The following is a 19574-nucleotide window of genomic DNA, read 5'->3' on the forward strand; positions in this document are numbered from 1 at the left end:
CCATTTAAACAAAATAAATACTAGTAGATTATTTCTATAGATTGCTACAGGTTTCCAAAGATAAAATCTTCAGTGATTGGGAAACTCACCTTAATACCTTTAAAAGGGGTCACATATTTACCCACATGCTTCCAGAATATACATAAATTAATCATTTGTTAGAATTTTTAAGTGCCAAGTTTCTATCATACTTTATACCAACTGGAACCAAAGATTTGACTTTAAAAGGGAATCTGTTTTCCTTGTCTTTTATATTAAAGATTCAGGGATCTAGTATATTTTTTACTCTCCCCATCTCCAAATATTTTGTCACCGATTCAACCAAAGAATCCCCTTACGACGCAGCATTTTGTGTTACTAAATAAGTACTTTATGGCTCCTCTACTCTTCAGAATAGACTCGCTCAGGTATTGTCTCCTTTGGAAAATGCCATTGATACCCACCCTTCTAGTCCCCATTTTCCCAGATGGATGCTCCCGGTTCTGCCAGAGTACTCCCTGAACAGCTGTTAATGCACTTAATGCATTTGTGCTTGTCAACCAAAACAAGCTTTATGACCTTAGACACACACTTAGCCTCCCTGGGCTTTAAGTTACTCATATGGAAAATAGAGAAAATAATAGTAACAACCTATAGGGCTTTTCTATCAATTCACAAGTTAAAATTAATGTCTAGAAGGCACTTAGAAAAGTGCCTGGCATGTATAGTAAGTATTACACAAGTTTTTTCTATTCTTATGATAATATTTATTTGACTGTCTCTCCTTTTGGACTTGTCAGCATCTTTAAAATGGAGACAGGATCTTAATCTCCGTATCCCCAATGCCTCGTACAATGACTGGTAAATAGGAGAAACTCAATGAATGAATGCATTACAAGTCCATTAAAAAATCATTTTTGTATCTCACAAAAGTGTAGGTATTAAAAGTGATAAGCCACCCTGGCCACTGATCTTAGTGGTTAGAGCATTGGCCCTCACAAATGGTCTCAGGTTCAATTCCTGGGTCAAGGGAACGTACCTGGGTTGCAGGATGGATCCTTGCACTAATTGGGGCGTGTGCAGGAGGCAACCAATCAATGTCTCTCTCTCTCACATTGATGTTTTCCCCCCCCCCCCCTCTCTCTCTCTCTCTCTCTCTCTCTCTCTCTCTCTCTCGCACGCGCGTGCGCGCTCTCTCTTCCTCTTTCCCCTCCCTTCCACTCTCTCTAAATATCAATTGGGGGGGGGGGGGATATCCTGGGTTGAGGATTACCAAAAATAAAAATAAAATGATAAACCATAGCCTGGCATTTCAGGTATGTAATTAAATGAAACAAGTTAGAATTAAGGGTAGAACTGCAGCATCAATATCACTAAACTGTCGGTGTCAAAATGGCCTTCTTTAGAATTAAGTGCACTTACACCAAGTCTAAGAATCAAACATTTTTCACTTTTGCTACAGAAAACAGCATCCAGAGCCTTGGCTCCAGAACACGATTTGTTCCCATCATTTCTTCCTCAGATCGAGGAGGGAGGACAAAACTAAACAGCAAAGTCTCCCACTTAATCTGCCACATGTCCGCAGGAAAGTCTCAAAGTTGTTGGCGGTAGAAGGATCAACGGGGGCGTTCAAAAGAAAATTCAAATTTTGGAACTACAAGCCCCAAATGCTCCTAAAGCCCACAGGGGGTCAGAGCAGGGAGCTGGCCATTTTCCATATTTCATCTTGTGTTTCACATTTCTTCCCATCACCTGACCTAGGGTCATTACGTAACCCTCTTTAAAAGTAGCACTGCTAATCGTTTAATATTCTGGTTCTTTTCCAATTATTTCTAGCATCACTGACAATGAGTCTGTCAGATAACTAGGAGGACTTTCCTCTTTCCCTGGTGCATGGAAAAAAGCCACCTTACTCATTAAAATAGAATTTCAGGTAAGTCCATGTTAAATGAAGTCTGGGAGTGTTAGTGTTTCACAGGATAGAAATGTATGTCACGTCCTTGCCGACATCCAGGCAGAAGCCTATATGAAAAGGATGAGGGAAGAGTTCGAGGAAAACCTTCAGCAAATCCCGGCTGTGTCTACTTGGCAGAAAGAGCCCCTCAATCCTACTCATGGCCAACCGGCCTACAAAGCAGTATGTGGCAGTCATCTAAGATAGAATAAAATGACTAAAGCACTGGGACAGATAAATATAAATTTGAGCACTGAGAGAAGAAACAAATGGTTAATAAACTTCTCCACATCCTGGAATGTCTACTGATGAGGACAAACTCATGCAAGCTCCTGAAAAGATGATCTGCTTTTCCAAATAACTTCACAGCCAAACGAAATCACTTGAAGCGGTAACTTTTTCCTGCTTTCCCAAATGAGCCAGCATTATGTACATGAACATTCCCATCAGAGAAAGAGTATTCAAAAGGTAAGGATAAAGCACAACACACACGTCTTAACAGTGTTTTTCTACAATTAAATGTTAAGCTTTTTATTTACTTATTTTAAATGAAAAAAAGAAAACTGAGATCTCAATCTGACAAGGGGGATTGCATCTGAGGATTAAAATATCCAAGTACCTACTTCTTAATTCCTCATCTTTTAATACTGCATAAATGGTTGCCTAGGAAACCTCCTGACTGGATGAAGAGGCTCAAATGAACTCTCATTTCCAAGCCTGCAGGTATGACTCACTATCTTTGCTCCCACACGTAAGTCCTCCTGCGTTCTTAGGGGCAGATATTTTTGCAACCTACATGATATTAGAAAAGCAAAACAAGAATAATTATTCATTTTGAATGCAGGTTTCTAACAGGAATAAAAGTTGAAGACAATATCTATTCACATCGAGCGCAGAAGAGAAATGCATATTCTCAAATATGCCCATATAATCTGTATCAGATAATTGTGGAGTGTTATTTTTAGGGCAATATGTTGATGTGACAGTGATTAAACGTTACAATAAAAGAGAATGGAGAAGACATTGAAATACTAAGACCACAGGGACACCAAAGGCGAACTGAGGGATGTGGCCTCCCAAATCTCTGCAGACCCCACCCTGAGGTCAGGCTTCCTCACTTTGCTTGCAACCTGGTTACACTCTGCCCCCGAACCCATAAACAGGACAAGAAAGGCAGCATAGGTCACCACATGCCAACAGATGTGCAGCCTGGAGCAAGGACACCTCTGAAAGTTGTTTTAACCACTGCAGATGCACTGATGGAGGCTGCAGTAGATTCAGCCAGACAGACTTCTAACGAAGGCAGAATCGTTTGTAATTAGCAGTAAATTAGAGCAGGAATAACTGACAACAGCCTCAAGGCCAAGGCTGAGGTCAGGTGATACCACGGTTTTAAAAACTGTTTTTTTTGTTGTTGTTTTTAATGCCTCCCTTTGTCCACACTCCTTTGCAATGAGACAGGGACTGTCCTCCCATCAAAAGGGGAAATCTATTTCTCCACTCCTTTGAATCTGGACTGGTGCTGGGCCTGCTTAGACGATTAGAATGGGGAGAAGGTGTCTTGGAGCAGGTTCTGAGCCAGCAGGAAGGGACTTTGCAGCATCTGCTTTCTGAAACTGCTTCTGGGACCTCAGGTCGCAGATGGAACCAGCGGGAGATGGCGGAAATTCTGGAAATTGTACAACCAGAGGGGAAATACAGAGGATTTTAGAGAAAAAGCCCGCCTCTCTCTCCCCCCACCAAGGGCCCTGACTCCTTTCTCTGAGTTCTCGCCATCTGGCTGCTTCCTCTACCTTCTTTTCATCATCCTCTTGAGAACTTTATCTCTCTTTTACTATGGTAAGAAGAAACATCATCTAAATTATAACACTCCACTCCAGCTCCCTCGAGGGAGGGGTAGGGAAGACTAGAGACAGAGAAAGCCACAGGCTGCACTTAGAGCCCGCATTCTTTTTCCCTAGACCAGTGGTCGGCAAACTCATTATCAACAGAGCCGCAGTTTGCCGACCACTGCCCTAGACAGTTACAATATTCTGCTACCCGCTTTCCCTGCTGCTCCAGCCTCACTACAGCTAGTGCACTGCCCATGCTGAGGGCTGGGCTTTAAAACTCCCTCTCGGTGGCTCCCAGTGCCCTCAGGATAAAAACTCCAAACTCTCTCAGCTGAGGTTACAAAGACCTTCCCCCACAGACCCCTGGAAACTTTACTGCACTCTATAGTGACCTTGAACCTGTAGGAGAAAAACTGGCCCGATCCTGGTCTGGAACAGAAAAGCAAGTTGCCTGCTCTCTAATTCATGATACCCTAGACCAGTGGTCGGCAAATTGCGGCTCTCGAGCCACATGCAGCTCTTTGGCCCCTTGAGTGTGGCTCTTCCACAAAATACCACGGCCTGGGCGAGTCTATTTTGAAGAAGTGGTGTTAGAAGTTTAAGTTTAAAAAATTTGGCTTTCAAAAGAAATTTCAATCGTTGTACTGTTGATATTTGGCTCTGTTGACTAATGAGTTTGCCAACCACTGCCCTAGACAAAACAGCATTCCCAATGAAATGTTTTGTGTGTGTTTTTCTAATGCAGTTTTCTAATGAACTTTAAGAAGATTAAGACTTGTTCTAGGGAACTCATTACCATCCACCCAACTGACTGTCAACTCTAAGTTAGAGTCTAAGGACTTTAAATGATGATTTAGTCATTCTTTTCTCCTATAGTATGTCCCTACCAAGAGTGAATCTACCAGGGGCCTCTTCCTTGCACTGCAAAAACTGTAATAAAACGTTGACACATACTCATAACTAAACTGTTTGAGAAATTTTCTTTAACAAACCCTAACCTCAAGTTGGTCCTATTTCAGTTCCTCCGGTACGACTGGCCTTGAGTGTCAGGGCTGCAGGCTCTCCCAGCTGCTTCCCGATCCGAGCTGCACCCCCACTGCATGCCCTATATCTCAGGAGACTGGAAGCTTACTGAAGACAGCACTGGCCTTCTTATTTCTGTACCCCCATCTCATCACAGAACCTGGTTCAAAAAATGAGCACGTAATAGTCCTGGCTGGATGGCTCAGTTGTCTGAAGCACTGTCCCCTACAACAAAAGGTTGTGGGTTCGATTCCCAGCCAAGGCACATACCCTGGTTGTGAATTCCATCCTCATTGAGGTGCGTACAGGAGGCAACCAATCAATGTCTTTCTCACATCAATGTCCCCCTCTCTCTTTCTACCTTCTCTCTCTAAAGTAAAAAAAACACATTTTTTCAAAATGAGCGTGTAATAAATGTTTAAAGAATTAATGTTAACTTAGGGCAGGAATCAACCCCACTTCTAGATGCTCTGAGTTTGGACTAAGTCAAAAACAGATAAAATAACTTTGACATTAAGATTGTGATTTCTGGATCATAGTGTTAGAGAGACAAAGCTGGGGGAAAAAAAAAAAAAAAAGGCACTGAAACAGATAATCCCTGTGCAGCCTAGAAGCCATCCCTGAGATGCAGTCTGGTTCTGCAGACAGCCTCCCTCAGGACAGGGCTGGACTGGAAGCCATGAGGCAGCCCACGTGGCCTCTCCTGCAAACCAGCACAGAGCAGGGGCGTGAGGACTGGCTCGAGTCCACTGAAAAGCACAGACAGGCAAACAGGCAGTGGTTTAAATGTAAAATTTCTGGAAATTTTACAACCAGAGGAAAAATACAGGGGGTTTTAGAGAAGAAGCAAAATTCAAAGGGGGGAAATAAAAGCAGGATAACAATTTTACAACGCTAAATCTTCTTGGCATAAGAACATAAAAATTCAGTTTTTCATGAAAATACATTAAGTCCTCTTTTAGATGTAAAGGCCTGAGATAACCAGGCAAATTCAAGAGAGACTATTTTCTGTTTGTTTGTTGGCTTTGGATGGGGGTTGGAGGACTTCTCGATGCCTGAAGGGAAACACAGCCTCGGCTCCTGCCCGTTTCCCGCCGTCGGTCCTATCTCTGGAGCACTCTCCTAAGGAACACCCCCACTGAAGCCTGGCATCATGCTGGGAGACACCCAGGGACTTTGCTTTCTCTCGACCAGTTACCAGTCTTCCTGTCACTTAAGAAGACTTCCATTTGGTACTAAATTTTGCAAGTGTGCTTGCAGAGCGGTACAGTGAATGGGTGGCAGGCGTTTGCTGCTGGGGTTTCTCCCTTATTCCTGGGGGGACAGGGAGACTGAGCCAACAGGCGTGTACATGGAACCTTGTTCCCACAGAAGCCATGGATCCTCTCCCAGAAGCTCAGGAAGGTCCAGGCACAGCACAGGTGGTCCACACAGATCGTTTTTGACGGACTTTCTCCGAGTATTCTAATTCCACACAATAGGCCATGGCTCTTCATCCCAGTATATTTTCCCCCACATGGCTCAACATTTATCATCTTTTTAAAGATCTCTTCAAGAAAGTGACTGAACAGTGGCTGCGGGGAAGCACCCCTGCCAGGTCTGAGCAGTGGAAACATGCCTGACTGCACGCAGCACGGGAGCCTGCAGGTCCCGGGGAGGCAGGCTGATGCGGAAAGGGCAGGTACAGGCCTCCTGCCTCCGAAGCCCGGTCGTTTTCTTTGCTCACTGCAGAAGAAAGAGCCAGGATACAGCCACAGGGCTGATGCTTAATAGGCCTTTAACCTACCTGAGGACAAACTGATTTTTTATATTTTGTTTCACCACGCTCGGCCTTTCCCAATCTTGCACACCCACACTTAGAAAAAAGAATGAGTAATGTCAAAACTCACAGGACACTGAACAGCCTTCACAACTGAGTTATCAGACGTGTGCAGCACTAACACTGCGCTACGTTCTTCACATACATGAAAACTTTAAAGGAGGCTTCTTTTAGCACACGTGGGAATCCCCCCCATCCCCCCCCCCCTGCCCCCGCCATGAGTTTAAGAATCTGTTGAGTGACTGAAAGCAGAATTGAGGGGCCAGGAGAAGGATTTCCCCTGTGGTTGATTAAAAGCACTCTTCTGTTTTTGAGTTGTCATACCATGAAGTGAGCCCTCCAAACGTATTTTTTTTTTTTTTTTTTTTTTACCTTTCCCCCAGTACTGGACTAACACTGGCAAAGACAAAATACTCTGTCACACGCAAAATAATTTCTTAAGTAAGTTCACAATAATGAGAAGAAACATGATGTTCTAACATTTTGGAAATAGACCTTAACTGGTCCACCTTAACGAAACGTTGGCAACTACGGATGAAATTAAATGTCTGCAAATGTGGATTTGCAAAACTGGTCATTTTTGGCATCATAAACTTTATTACAAGGGTTTTTTTTGAAACAGTAAGTTACCTTAGAGCACATAAGATGATGATTCAACATTATATTTATAATTTCAAGAACATTCTATTATATGCTAAAACAGTAATTTATTCTTTCATTCTTATTTAGAAATGGACCTGAAGTAAAAATGCAAATCAAGTCATTTGAGTTGAGCACAAAAGAGTAATCAGCCAAAAATAATCAAATTCACTGAGAATTTCGCCTCATGAAAAACACAAAAATGAGCAACCTGTAATCTGAATTCTAAGGTTCGGCTACTTTATAGGTAGCAGAGGTGTGTGGAGTGCTAAACCACCTGCTATGATGTCAAAATGTGTGTCAGAAAGCATTAAAAAACTCATAAATCTTTAAGGCCATTACACACAAAGAAAAACTTCTGTCAAATGCATTAGAATAAACCTATTTTGGTATATTGATTAGATAAGCTTTAGTATGGATAGAATGTTCTTACGCTAAACTTCCTTCCCCAACAGCAAAAGAAAGATGAGGCTTCCTTACGCTAGAAGAATAATGCACCAGCTGCAGCCACCTGAGCAGGACAGAGTGGACCAGAGGCACAAGGATGCAATGTGCAGGGTATGGAGATTCTAAAGTAAAGCCAATAAACCAAATATATAAGGACTGGAGGAAAGATTCAACACAGCTAACTACGTCAAATCCTTCTTGGGCCCTGGGCAATTTTTATCAATTCTGACGGCTTTAAATACAAAATCTATATGGAGTACAAAAATAAATTATAGCTATGGTTCAAATACAGCAGGGTACAGATAGAACGAACAATGAACAAAATTCTTAAATTGATGCCTGATAGGCATGGCTCAGTGGCTGAGCATCGACCTATGAACCAGGAGGTCACAGTTTGATTCCCAGTCTAGGCACATGCCCAGGTTGTGGTCTAGACCCCCCAGTGTGGGGCATGCAGGAGGCAGCCTTCATCAATTACTCTATCTCATCATTGATGTTTCTATCTCTCTCTCCCTTCCTCTCTGAAGTCAATTTTAAAAATATATTTTTTAAAAATTCTTAAATTGAGTCTACACTGTGCTCAGTGACTTACTTCCACATAGTAGAGTACGGAAGGGGGTAGGGATAAATTGACAGTGGAGGAACCTGGCAAACGCTCCCTTGGCCAGGTGTCCAAGGTCACATCATCAGAGGTAAGTCATGCCGATTTCAAGTTCCCTTCACACAGTGGGATGAGAATGTCACTTCACCTCTGTGGCCTTCCTCTTAAAACCCCAGTCTAATAATCAGAAAAACATAAGAAAACTCCAAACTGAGGGGCATTCTACCAGCATTCCTCAACACTGGCAAGGTCATCAAAAACAAGGCAAGTCTGAGAAACTGTCACAGGCCAGAGGAAATTAAGGCGACATGATGACAAACTGTAACGTGATATGCCAGGTAGACCCTGGAACAGAAAAAGGACATTAGGGAAAAAATTAGTGAAATCTGCATAAAGTGTCCATTTTAGTTCATAGTAATGTACCAATGTTTGTTCCTTAATTTTAACAAATATAACAATGTAAGTCAGAGATTGGAGTAACTGGATGAGGAACATATGGGAACTCTCTACTACCTTTGCAACTCTTCTTCAAATCAAAAATTATTTTAAATAAAGGGTTTATTTAAACTTTTTTAAAAAAAGAGCCCACAGCACCACGTAGGGGACTTCAAGTGTGTGTTGCTGCACTGGTTACACTACAAACACAGGCTAGGATCTGACCGTTCTGGATGCTGACCACAGACACTTTGGTCAATTTGGGAACCTGTCTAAGATGCCAAGAGACCACAGATGGCATGCATGTGACAAAACAAATATCTCTGAAGTGCCTAACACTTCCATCTGAAGTGAAAAATAGGCAGTCTTATGCAAGAAAAAAAGACAAAGGCTGAATGGTTTGGCCTGAAGCCCTGGGTGTTCTGTGAAAGCACATGACAAGCCAGCCTTCATTCTTCACTTAGCAAATACCACTGCCAGAATCCAAGCAGATGTGAAAGAGCCTTGCAGACTTCCCTTCATACCCGACAGGCTTTGTGTACTATTTTTTTTTTACCATAAAAAAAAGGTAAATCAGAGAAAAAGTAGTGGTGCAGATATTGACTATTTTCAAGAATCTGCTCAGTCAGGTACCACGCAAGCCATGTTGCCTTTGAAGTGCTGCTCCATATAGAAAACATTGTCTTCACAGAATACACGTATAATATATCTATGTTTAATTGCCTTGAATTTTAATAAAAAAAGGAATCTTGGGATTTATCTTATTTAACTCAAAAGTTCCAGAACGTATAAACTTTCAACAAATATGATTTATATTTTGTTTGAAAACATACTGCACAAATTTAAGAAGATTAAAATCATACCAAGTATCTTTCCCAACCACAATGGAATGAAACTGGAAATGAGTAGCAGAGGAAAACACTGATTTGGGAAATAAACAACACACTCTTGAATTACCAATAGGTCACAGATGAAATCAAAAGGGAAATCAGAAAATAGTTTGGGAGAAATGAAAACAAAACACAACATATCAAAGTTTATGGGATGCAACAAAAGCAATACTGAGAGTGAAGTTTATAGTAGTAAACACCTACAATAAAAAAAAAAGAAAGATCACAAGTAAACAAGCTAACTTTATGCAAAGAACTAGAAAAGGAAGAATAAACTAAGCCTAAAGTTAGCAAAAGGAAGGAAATAATAAACATCAGAGCAGAAATAAATGAAATGGAGAGTAGAAAGACAATAGAAAAGAATCAACAAAACTAAGAGTTGTTTTTGTGAAAAGATCAACAAAATTGACAAACTTTGACAATGACTATGTAAAAAAGAGAGGACTCGATAAAAGAGCAGATATAATAACTAATGCCACAGAAATAAGAAAGATAATAAACAACTACATACCAAAAAATTGGGTGACCTAGAAGAAATAAATTCCTACAAACATACAACTAACCAAGACAGAATCATGAAGAGAACATGTGAACAAATCTACAACTAGTAAGTAGTTTTGTTCTTACAAATGTGAACAAATCTACAACTAGTAAGTAGTTTTGTTCTTATGAATCAGTAAAACTTCCCAACAAAGAAAAGCCCAGAACCAATGACTTCACTGGTGAATTCTAGCAAATACTTCAAGTAGTATTAAAGCTACTCTTCTTACATTGGTATAGGCATAAGGACAGACATATAGAACAATGGAAAGAACAGAGAACCCAGAAATAAATCCACGCCTATGCAGTCAACTGATCTTCAATAAGGGCACCAAGAATACACAAAGGGGAAAGGACATTCAACTTCAATAAGAAAAACTGGATATCCACATACCTGCATAAGAATGAAATTGGACCCTTCTTGTATAACATACACAAAAGTCAACTCAAAATGGGTCAAAGATTTAAACGTAAGACTTGAAATTATAAGACTCCTAGCAGAAAACATAGGGGGAAAGTTTTATGCGATTGATTTTGCAACAAAAACAAAACTATTTTTTTGAGGTAACTCCATACTGTCTTCCCCAAGTGGCTGCAACAGTCTGCATTCCCACCAGCAGTGCATGAGGGTTCCTTTTACTCCAAATCCTCGCCAGCACTTGTCCTTTGTTGATTTGTTGATGATAGCCATTCTGACAAGTGTGAGATGGTATCTTATTGTTGTTTTGATTTGCATCTCTCAGATGATTAGTGACTTTGAGCATGTTTTCATGTCTCTCAGCCTTCTGTATGTCTTCTTTCAAAAAGTGTATTTAGGTCCTTTGCCCATTTTTTTGATTGGATCATTTATCTTCCTTTTGTTAAGTTATATGAGTTCTCTGTAAACTTTGGAGATTAAACCCTTATCTGAAATATCATTGGCAAATATGTTCTCCCATGCAGTGGACTTTCTTGTTGTTTTATTGATGGCTTCTTTTGCTGTGCAGAAGCTTTTTATTTTGATGGAGTTCCATTTGTTTATTTTCTCCATAGTCTCAATTGCCCTAGGAGCTGTGTCTGTAAAGATTTTGCTACAACATATGTCTGCTATTTTGCTGCCTATGGAGTCTTGTAGGATTTTTATGGTTTCCCATTTTACATTTAAGTCCTTTAGCCATTTTAAGTTTGTTTTTGTGTATGGTGTAAGTTGGTGATCTAGTTTCATTTTTTTTGCATGTATCTGACCAAATTTCCCACCACCGTTTATTGAAGAGACTATCTTGACTCCATTGTATGGTCTTGCCTCCTTTGTCAAATATTAATTGAGCATAATGGCTTGGGTCGATTTCTGGGCTATCTGTTCTGTTCCATTGGTCTATATGTCTGTTCTTGTGCCAGTACCAGGCAGTTTTGAGAACCGTGGCTTGGTAATATAGCTTGAAACACAATCAGAAAGGATATATGCACCCCTATGTTCATAGCAGCACAATTTACAATAGCTAAGATTTGGAAACAACCTAAGTGTCCATCAGCAGATGAGTAAATTAAAAAACTGTGGTACATCTACACAATGGAATACTACGCTGCTATAAAAAAGAAGGAACTTTTACCATTTGCATTAGCATGGATGGAACTGGAGAGCATTATGCTAAGCAAAATAAGCCAGTCGGAGAAAGATAAATATCACATGATCTCACTCGTATGTGGGATATAATGATCAACATAATTTGATGAAGAATAGATCCAGAGACAAATGGTAGGAGAGGGGGAGTTAGAGAGCAATCAGAGGATTTGTATGCATGCATATTAGCATAACCAATGGATATAGACACTGGGGCAGTGGGGGCTTGCCAGGGTGGGAATGGCTGGGTGGGGGGGTCAAGAGGGGAAAAAGACATATGTAAAACTTTAGACAATAAATTTTAAAAAAACAATTATGAGACATTTAAAAAAACTAAACTAAACCAGGGGGACTACATAAAACTAAAAAAAAAAAATTGCATGGCAAAGGAAACAATCAACACAGACTGAAAAGAAAATCCACAGAATAGGAGAAAATATGTGCAAACTACACATGACTATATAGTAATTATGGCCATGTTAATATCCATAATACATAAAGACCCTACAATTCAATAGTAAGTAAATAATAAAATGATTTAAAAATGGGCAAAGGACTTGAATAGACCAAAATATACATATGGCCAAAAGTATATAAAAAGATGCTCAGAATCATCAGGGAAATGCAAATCAAAACCACAATGAGATATCATCTCACCTGTTAGAATGGCTATTATCCAAAATAAATGAATAAACAAATAACAAGTGTTGGCAAGGATGTGAAGAAATCAGAACCCTTATGCATTGTTGGAGGAAATGTAAAATGGTACAGCTACTAGGGGAATCAATATAGATGTTCCTTTAAATATTAAAAACAGAACTATTATAATCCAGCAATTCTACTTCTGGGCATATTCAATCTAAAAGAATTGAAAGCAGTGTCTCAGAGATATTTGCACCCCATGTTCATTGCAGCATTATTCATATTAGCCAAGAAGTGGAAACAACCTAGGATGTCTATCCACGAGTGAATGGATAAAGAAAACGTGGCATATGAATACAATGAATATTAATCAGCCTTTAAAAAGAAGGAAATCCTGTTATATTTGACAACCTGAATGGAACTTGAGGACATTATGCTAAGTGAAATAAGCCTATCACAGAAGAACAAATACTGCATGATTTCTATTTACATGAGGTAGCTACAGTAGTCAAACTCATAGAAGTTCAAAGTAGAATGATGGCTGTCAGGGGGAATGAGTGTATAGTTTCAGGCATGCAAGATGAAAGAGTTCTAGATCTGCTGTACAACACTGTGCTTCGAGTTAACAGTAATGTACTGTACACTTAGAAATTTAAGAAGGTAAATATGTATTGCCATTCTATTTATGTTTAGGAATACATCTGTATGTACTTAGTAAAAGTGTAAAGACACCAAACGCAGGATAGTTACCTCTGTATAGTAGAAAGGGGGACAGGCTTGTGGAAGAATACACATGATGTTTTAATAACCACCTAACATTTTAATTCCATAATCTTCCTTATGCTTTCTTCATATGCCTGGAGTATTCCATAATTTTAAAAAGTAACTTTAAAGAAAAGGAACAACTTGCCCCAATATCACCTACTCTCTACCTTCTTTTTACCACAAAAAAAAAAAAAAGAGGATGGGCGGCATTCATGTGGACAACAGATTATTGTGGAATAAGAACAAATTTCGTGGTAGAAGCAAAAAAAAAAAGACCTACAGAGTTTCTTTCTCTTTTATATTCTTTCTTTTATTAATGTTGTGATCTCAAAAGTATTTACAAGCTGGTAACTCCTTACAGCGATCGTACCAGCAATCATCATTTTAAATTGGCTATACACAGATTAAATCCTGTGTAATTTCTATAGCAATTCCAGTTCTCTTTCTCTTGCTTAAGAAATTATCAGATTTCAAACAAACAAAAGTAAGATTACACAGATAACTTTGCTTTTGTCAAGTTTCAAACATAGTGGTGCCATAATTTGAATTAAGGCAATCTGATTGTGAACAGGAACAAGCCTCAGAGAAAATTTCTAAAAGTAGGATTCAGAATAAACCAAGATGCCTAGGATTGTTCTTTCTAAATTCCAACATTTTCCAACACAAAAAGATGCGAAAGTGTAATATTAATTATGTAAAACACAATGTGTTTTTGTATACAAATGCTAGCAAAATAAAATAATGTCCTAGATAATTTAAATAAAACAAAACATTGACATGAATCATTCACATAGCTGACTTAAAAACTATTTCCCTAAATTAGAATAATTCCACAAGTGCCAACTTCACTCTGTTTAGCTCTGATCATCATCTCAAATTTCAAAGTATATTAAAATTATTTCCATGTCCCTACTTGACAGAAACAATGTCTTTCCATGTTCCCACCCAACCTTCTGAGCAGTGCATGAAAATAAGACATCAGATAAAAGAATTCAGAAGCTGAAACAAAGAAAAAAAAGTGTAAGGAGGTTTCCTAACTTACTAATTTAAAGTAAAAAGGCTCTGTACAGATCCAAGGCATCGACAGCACAAACAATCCAATTTTTCTTTAAACAATATTAATCATTCAGGACTAGTACTAAGAAACTAAACTTTGGCCCTGGCCAGGTGGCTCAGTTGACTGGAGTGCCATCCTGTACACCAAAGGTTGTGGGTTCGATTCCCCGTCAGGGGACCTATCTAGGTTTCAGGTTATGTGCTTGAACCCTAGTCAGACACATATGAGAGATAACTAACTGATGTTTCTCTCTCTCTTTCTCTCTTTCTCAAATCAATAAAGATATCCTTAGGTGAGAATTAAAAAACAACAGTTAAATTTTGTGTTCTGTAATTGTTTGATATAAAAAATTTATAGACAATTGTAAAGAAGGGGAAAAACAAAATTAAAAAATTAAAAAATGAAAATTCTCGCCCTGACCAGTTTGGCTCGGTGGATAGAGCATCGGCCTGTGGACTGAAGGGTCCCAGGTTTGATTCCGGTCAAGGGCATGTACCTTGGTTGCAGGCATATCCCCAGTAGGGGGTGTGCAGGAGGCAGCTGATCAATGTTTCTCTCTCATCGATGTTTCTAACTCTCTACTCCTCTCCCTTCCTCTCTGTAAAAAAATCAATAAAATATATTTTAAAAAAATGAAAATTCTCAAATAACAAAAACAAGGTTGTTTTACCTGGAATAAAATCTGCAGTGATCTATGTTCAGCAAAAGCTTTCCTATCTTAAAGGAATTTTAGTCACAAGATCTTCCTTTTTATTCCTTTATGTTTCAAGTGCCTCTTTCCCTTGACACTGTCAAAAAAACAACAACCTTTTTCTTTCATATTTTCCCAGCAACCCACTGGATCCCAACTTTTCAGGCGCATTTTAGAAGGAAATTCAGACCTCAGTTCAGCGTAGCAACAACATAGGCACTCCCTCTTGTGGCACAAAAGGAAACTGCCTGTCGCTGGCACTCAAGCCCAAGAAGTTATTTCCGAGTTTCACAGCACTGGAGTGGGTAGATACTTCCTTGTCTTCAGCAACTTACTCCCTTAGGGTAGCTCAACCAAGAACACATTTAAAGCAGGATCTGACCCCATATCACTAAAGGATAAGTCTGAAGCAGTAGGCAGAACCTATTTTTAACTCCTATTGTTTTGATATAGTTTCAAAGCAACAGTTTAGGCAGTAATTTTGGTTTATATATTCATGATCATTAAAAACAAAATAGGAAAGTGAATAGTGGGCAAAAGTTTTCATAAGAAAGAGGAGTTATTGCCCAAATTATTTTTCAATACTCTCAAAAAGTACAAAAAAACAGGATATTATTTTGTGCATCATGGATCACTTGTTACTGAAGTACTTCTTTCAAAAAAGACAAGGTAGAAATAATTAGAATTCCCAAAATAGTAAATTGTCACCTTCATTTATCCCCAAGCATATGTCATGCTATGTCATAGCCCATGCTTCATTTATTCTTGCAGGTATGTATGTCTTCTCTTCAGAATGACTGACAAATATGAGTGTTCCATAAGTCTTTGTTAAATAAAGAATATGCACTGGGGGAAGGGAAAAGAAGAAAAAGTAGAATTTGGTTAAATAGCTGGTACCTTATTTGGGAAAATGGCTTGATGAATTTCAGTCAAGAAATTGGTTTCTGAAATAAATTTTTGTATGTATTTGCATGAACTTGGGTAGAATAATGAAGCAAAATGCTCTAGGTTCTTGGTTTTTTCAAGTAATTTTCTACGTGAAGGTACTTCTTTTTACCTATAGATGTTAAAATTCAATCTCCTATTTTATAAATGAGGACACACAGGAGCAAAGGCATGAAGTCACCAACCCCAGGGAGCGTGACTCCTAGTCGAGTGTGGAACACGGCCAGAGCCAGTTGGAAAGTGCCCCAGAAGGGTTACTTTCTCTTGGTTGCACTCTATGCCCAGATTCCCTGATGCCTTCACATATATGGGGTTGGGGACAGGTGAGTGGACGCCCCAGACCTAGAAGGATGTGTCTTTTTTGTACCTAAAAGATACAAAGGTGTTAAGCTCTCATCAATTTCCTCCCTGAAGAACTGAAAGGTGAAGGCAACCTACCACTACATATCTGAACTACTTTACACGGACAGAATATTAATATAAGAAACTACTATTTCTTCCAGAAGGGAATGTTAATAGTTATTAAACATAAAACAATCATTCTAAACCAATATTCATGTGCAGGGAGATACAAAATTCTGGGAAAGATGTCTAATAAATATTTCCGTTTTACTACTAGTAGGGGTATAAAACTGAAAGCAACAAATGAGCAAACAAGACAAACAAAATCTCATAGATACAGACAACAGTATGGTGGTTGCCAGAGGGAAGCAGGGTGGAGGGAAGGTAGTGAAGGTTAAAGGGGGTCAAACAGTGACAGAAAGAGATGTGACTTAGGGTGGTGATCACACAATACAATATACAGATGACATATTATAGAATTGTACACTTGAAACCTATATAATTTTATTAACCAATGTCACCCCAATAAATTTAACTTTTAAAAAATCCAAAGAGCATTTAACATAGAACATTAATTCAACCACAGGTCTCATCAAAGTATTCCAAAGCAATATGTTCAGCAAGTTATGTTATGTTAAAGATAATTTAAATTTTTTAGTGGCCACCCATTTTTAACAGCTTTGAGATATAATTTATATGCCATGAAAGTCAACTATTTAGGTGACTTTTAGTAAATTTATACAACTGCACAACTATTACCAAGAACACTTCTATCACCTCAACAGTTTCCTTGTACCTATTTACAGCCAATCTCTGCTCCCACCTCTGGCCCCAGGCACCACTGACCTGATCTGTGGTTTTGCCTTTTCTAAAATCCTATATAATGAAAGCCCAGTGACCATAACAACCATAACCACTCGACCAGTGCTATGAGATGCTCTGACCACCTCTCAGACCCTCCCCCCGGCCTGCAGGCTCTGATCTCTGGATGGCGAATGGGGAACCGGGGTGGGTGGTGCGGCAGGGTGGGACTGGGGACTGGCGAGTGGGCGGAAGGCAGACCTCTTGGTCCCTCCTCCCGGCCTGCAGACTCCGATCAATCGGTGGTGGCGGCGGGGTGGGACTGGGGACTGGAAATGGGCAGAAGATGGCCCTGATTGTAGGCTAGGCCTAGGGACCCTAGCCACACAAGATTTTGTGCGCTAGGCCTCCAGTTTCATATAAAACAGTATCATGCAATATACAGTCTTTTGGTTATGCTTCTTTTATATGGTATAATGTTTTTGAGGTTCATCCATGTTGTCATATGTGTGAGTAGGATGAATTAGGACTTCATTCTTTTTCATGGTTAAATATTATTCCATTGTGTGTTTTACTCATTCACCGGTTGATGAAGTTGGATTGCTTCTAGTTTTTATCAAGTGTGAATAATGCTGCTGTGAACTTTGTTTGCTGGTTTTTGAATGGGCACAATCTTTAAAATAACCTCATTAAGGTGTAATTGTTTTACAATAAATTGCACATATTTAAAATATGCAATTAGACATGTGTATATACCCATGAAACTATCATGTATAACCAAGAAAATGAATGTATACATCATCCCCAGTGTTTCATGTGCCCTCCTTGGAATCCTCTTCTTCCTCATCTCCCAAGCCATCAACCACTGATCTGCTCTCTGTCAGACTATTCATTAGTTTGCATTTGCATTTTCTAGAATCTCACCTAAATAGAATCAGACAGTATGGTCCTTGGAGCGGGGGGAAAGATCCTGGGTTTTTCATGCAGCATAATTATTTTGAGATTTACCCATGTTGTGTGTGTGTGTGTGTGTGTGTGTGTGTGTGTGCATGTGTCTATCAATAGTCCACTCCTGTTCATTCCTGAGCAATCTATATATATATATATAAAAGGCTAATATGGCAAAGTGTCCCCTCGGGAGTTTGACCGGGAGATCAGGAGATCGCTTGCTATGACATGTGCTGACCACCAGGGGGTGGCATGAAATGAAGGAAGGCCCCAGCAGGTGGCTGGTAGCTGGGGAAGGTAGGCCCCAGCCAGCAGCAAGGAAGGCAGGCCCTGGCCGGCAGCCAGAAGGCCCCTGATCAGCCCTGATCGCCAGCCAGGCCTAGGGACCCTATCTGTGCATGAATTTTGTGCACCGGGCCTCTAGTCACAAATAAAGCTACTATGAACACTGTATACAATTCTTTTTCTGGGCATATTCTGTTATCTTTTTTTACAGCATATCTAGGAATGGAATTACTTAAATAAAAACTGCAAAATTGTTTTACAACATGGCTACATCATATTATATTCCTACCAGCAATGTGTGAGGATTCTGGTATTTCCACATTCTTGCCAACAAACATATGTATTATAGTCTTTTTAATTATATCCATTAGAGTGAGTGTACTAGTAAAGTAGTATCTTATTATTGGCTTTAATTTGCATTTCCCAAATGACATGTTGAAACTCTTCCTGTGCTTATCTACCATTCATGTACCTTCTTCAGCAAAATATCTATCCAAATCTTTTGTACATATTTAAATGGGGTTGCTCTCTTATGATTGAGTTTTTCTAGATAAAAATCCTTTATCAAAGATATATTTTATAAATATTATCTCCTAGTACCTGGCTTGACTTTTCACTTTTTTAAAAAACTCATTTTAGAGAGAGAGGAAGGGAAAGGGAGAGAGAAAAAAACATCGACCAGTTGCCTCCGGTATGCACCCTGACTAGGGATCCTGTTTCTGTTCACAGGCGAAGCTCAACTGATCCATACCGGCCAGGGAGACTTTTCACTTTCTTAACAGGTCGTGTCTTTTGAAAAGCAAAACTTTAATTTTGATTAAGTCCAATTTATCACTTTTTTCTTTGATACGTCACACTTTTTACATCCTATTACTAAATCTTTGCCTAGCCACAGAGACAAAAACTTCCTGCTATGTTTTCTTCACACTTTGGTCTATGACCCATTTTAAGTTCATTTGTGTGTGTGCTGTAAGGTCAAAGTAGAGGTCCATTTTACTTCACATGGATTTTCACTGTTGGCAGCCCTGTTTGTTGCAAACACAGTGCTGTCCCTATTGAATTACTTTAGTGAATGACCCCTTACATACCTATTTCTGGATATTCTGTTCCATGGATCTGGATGTCTATCCACATGCAAGATACCATGCTGTTTTTATTACTGTAGCTTTATGGTAAGTTTTGAAATCAGGTAGTTTAAGTCCTCTAACTTCATTCTTCTTTTTCAAAGTTATTTTAACTATTCTAGATATTTTGCATTTCCACCTAATTTTTAAAACCTGTTTGCCAATTGTATAAATATTCTTCTACAAAAATTCTTTCTGAAATTTTGACAATGACT

The 19574-nt window shown here is 39.3% G+C and overlaps 1 long non-coding RNA gene across 1 annotated transcript in view; it reads right to left on the minus strand.

Moving 5' to 3' along the window:
- Positions 1–19574, minus strand: part of LOC308245636 — a 121412-nt gene that overhangs the window by 45638 nt on the left and 56200 nt on the right. The window lies entirely within an intron of this gene.

This window comes from Plecotus auritus (genome assembly GCF_963455305.1).
Source record: "Plecotus auritus genome assembly, chromosome: 4".
Taxonomy (NCBI): Eukaryota; Metazoa; Chordata; class Mammalia; order Chiroptera; family Vespertilionidae; genus Plecotus; species Plecotus auritus.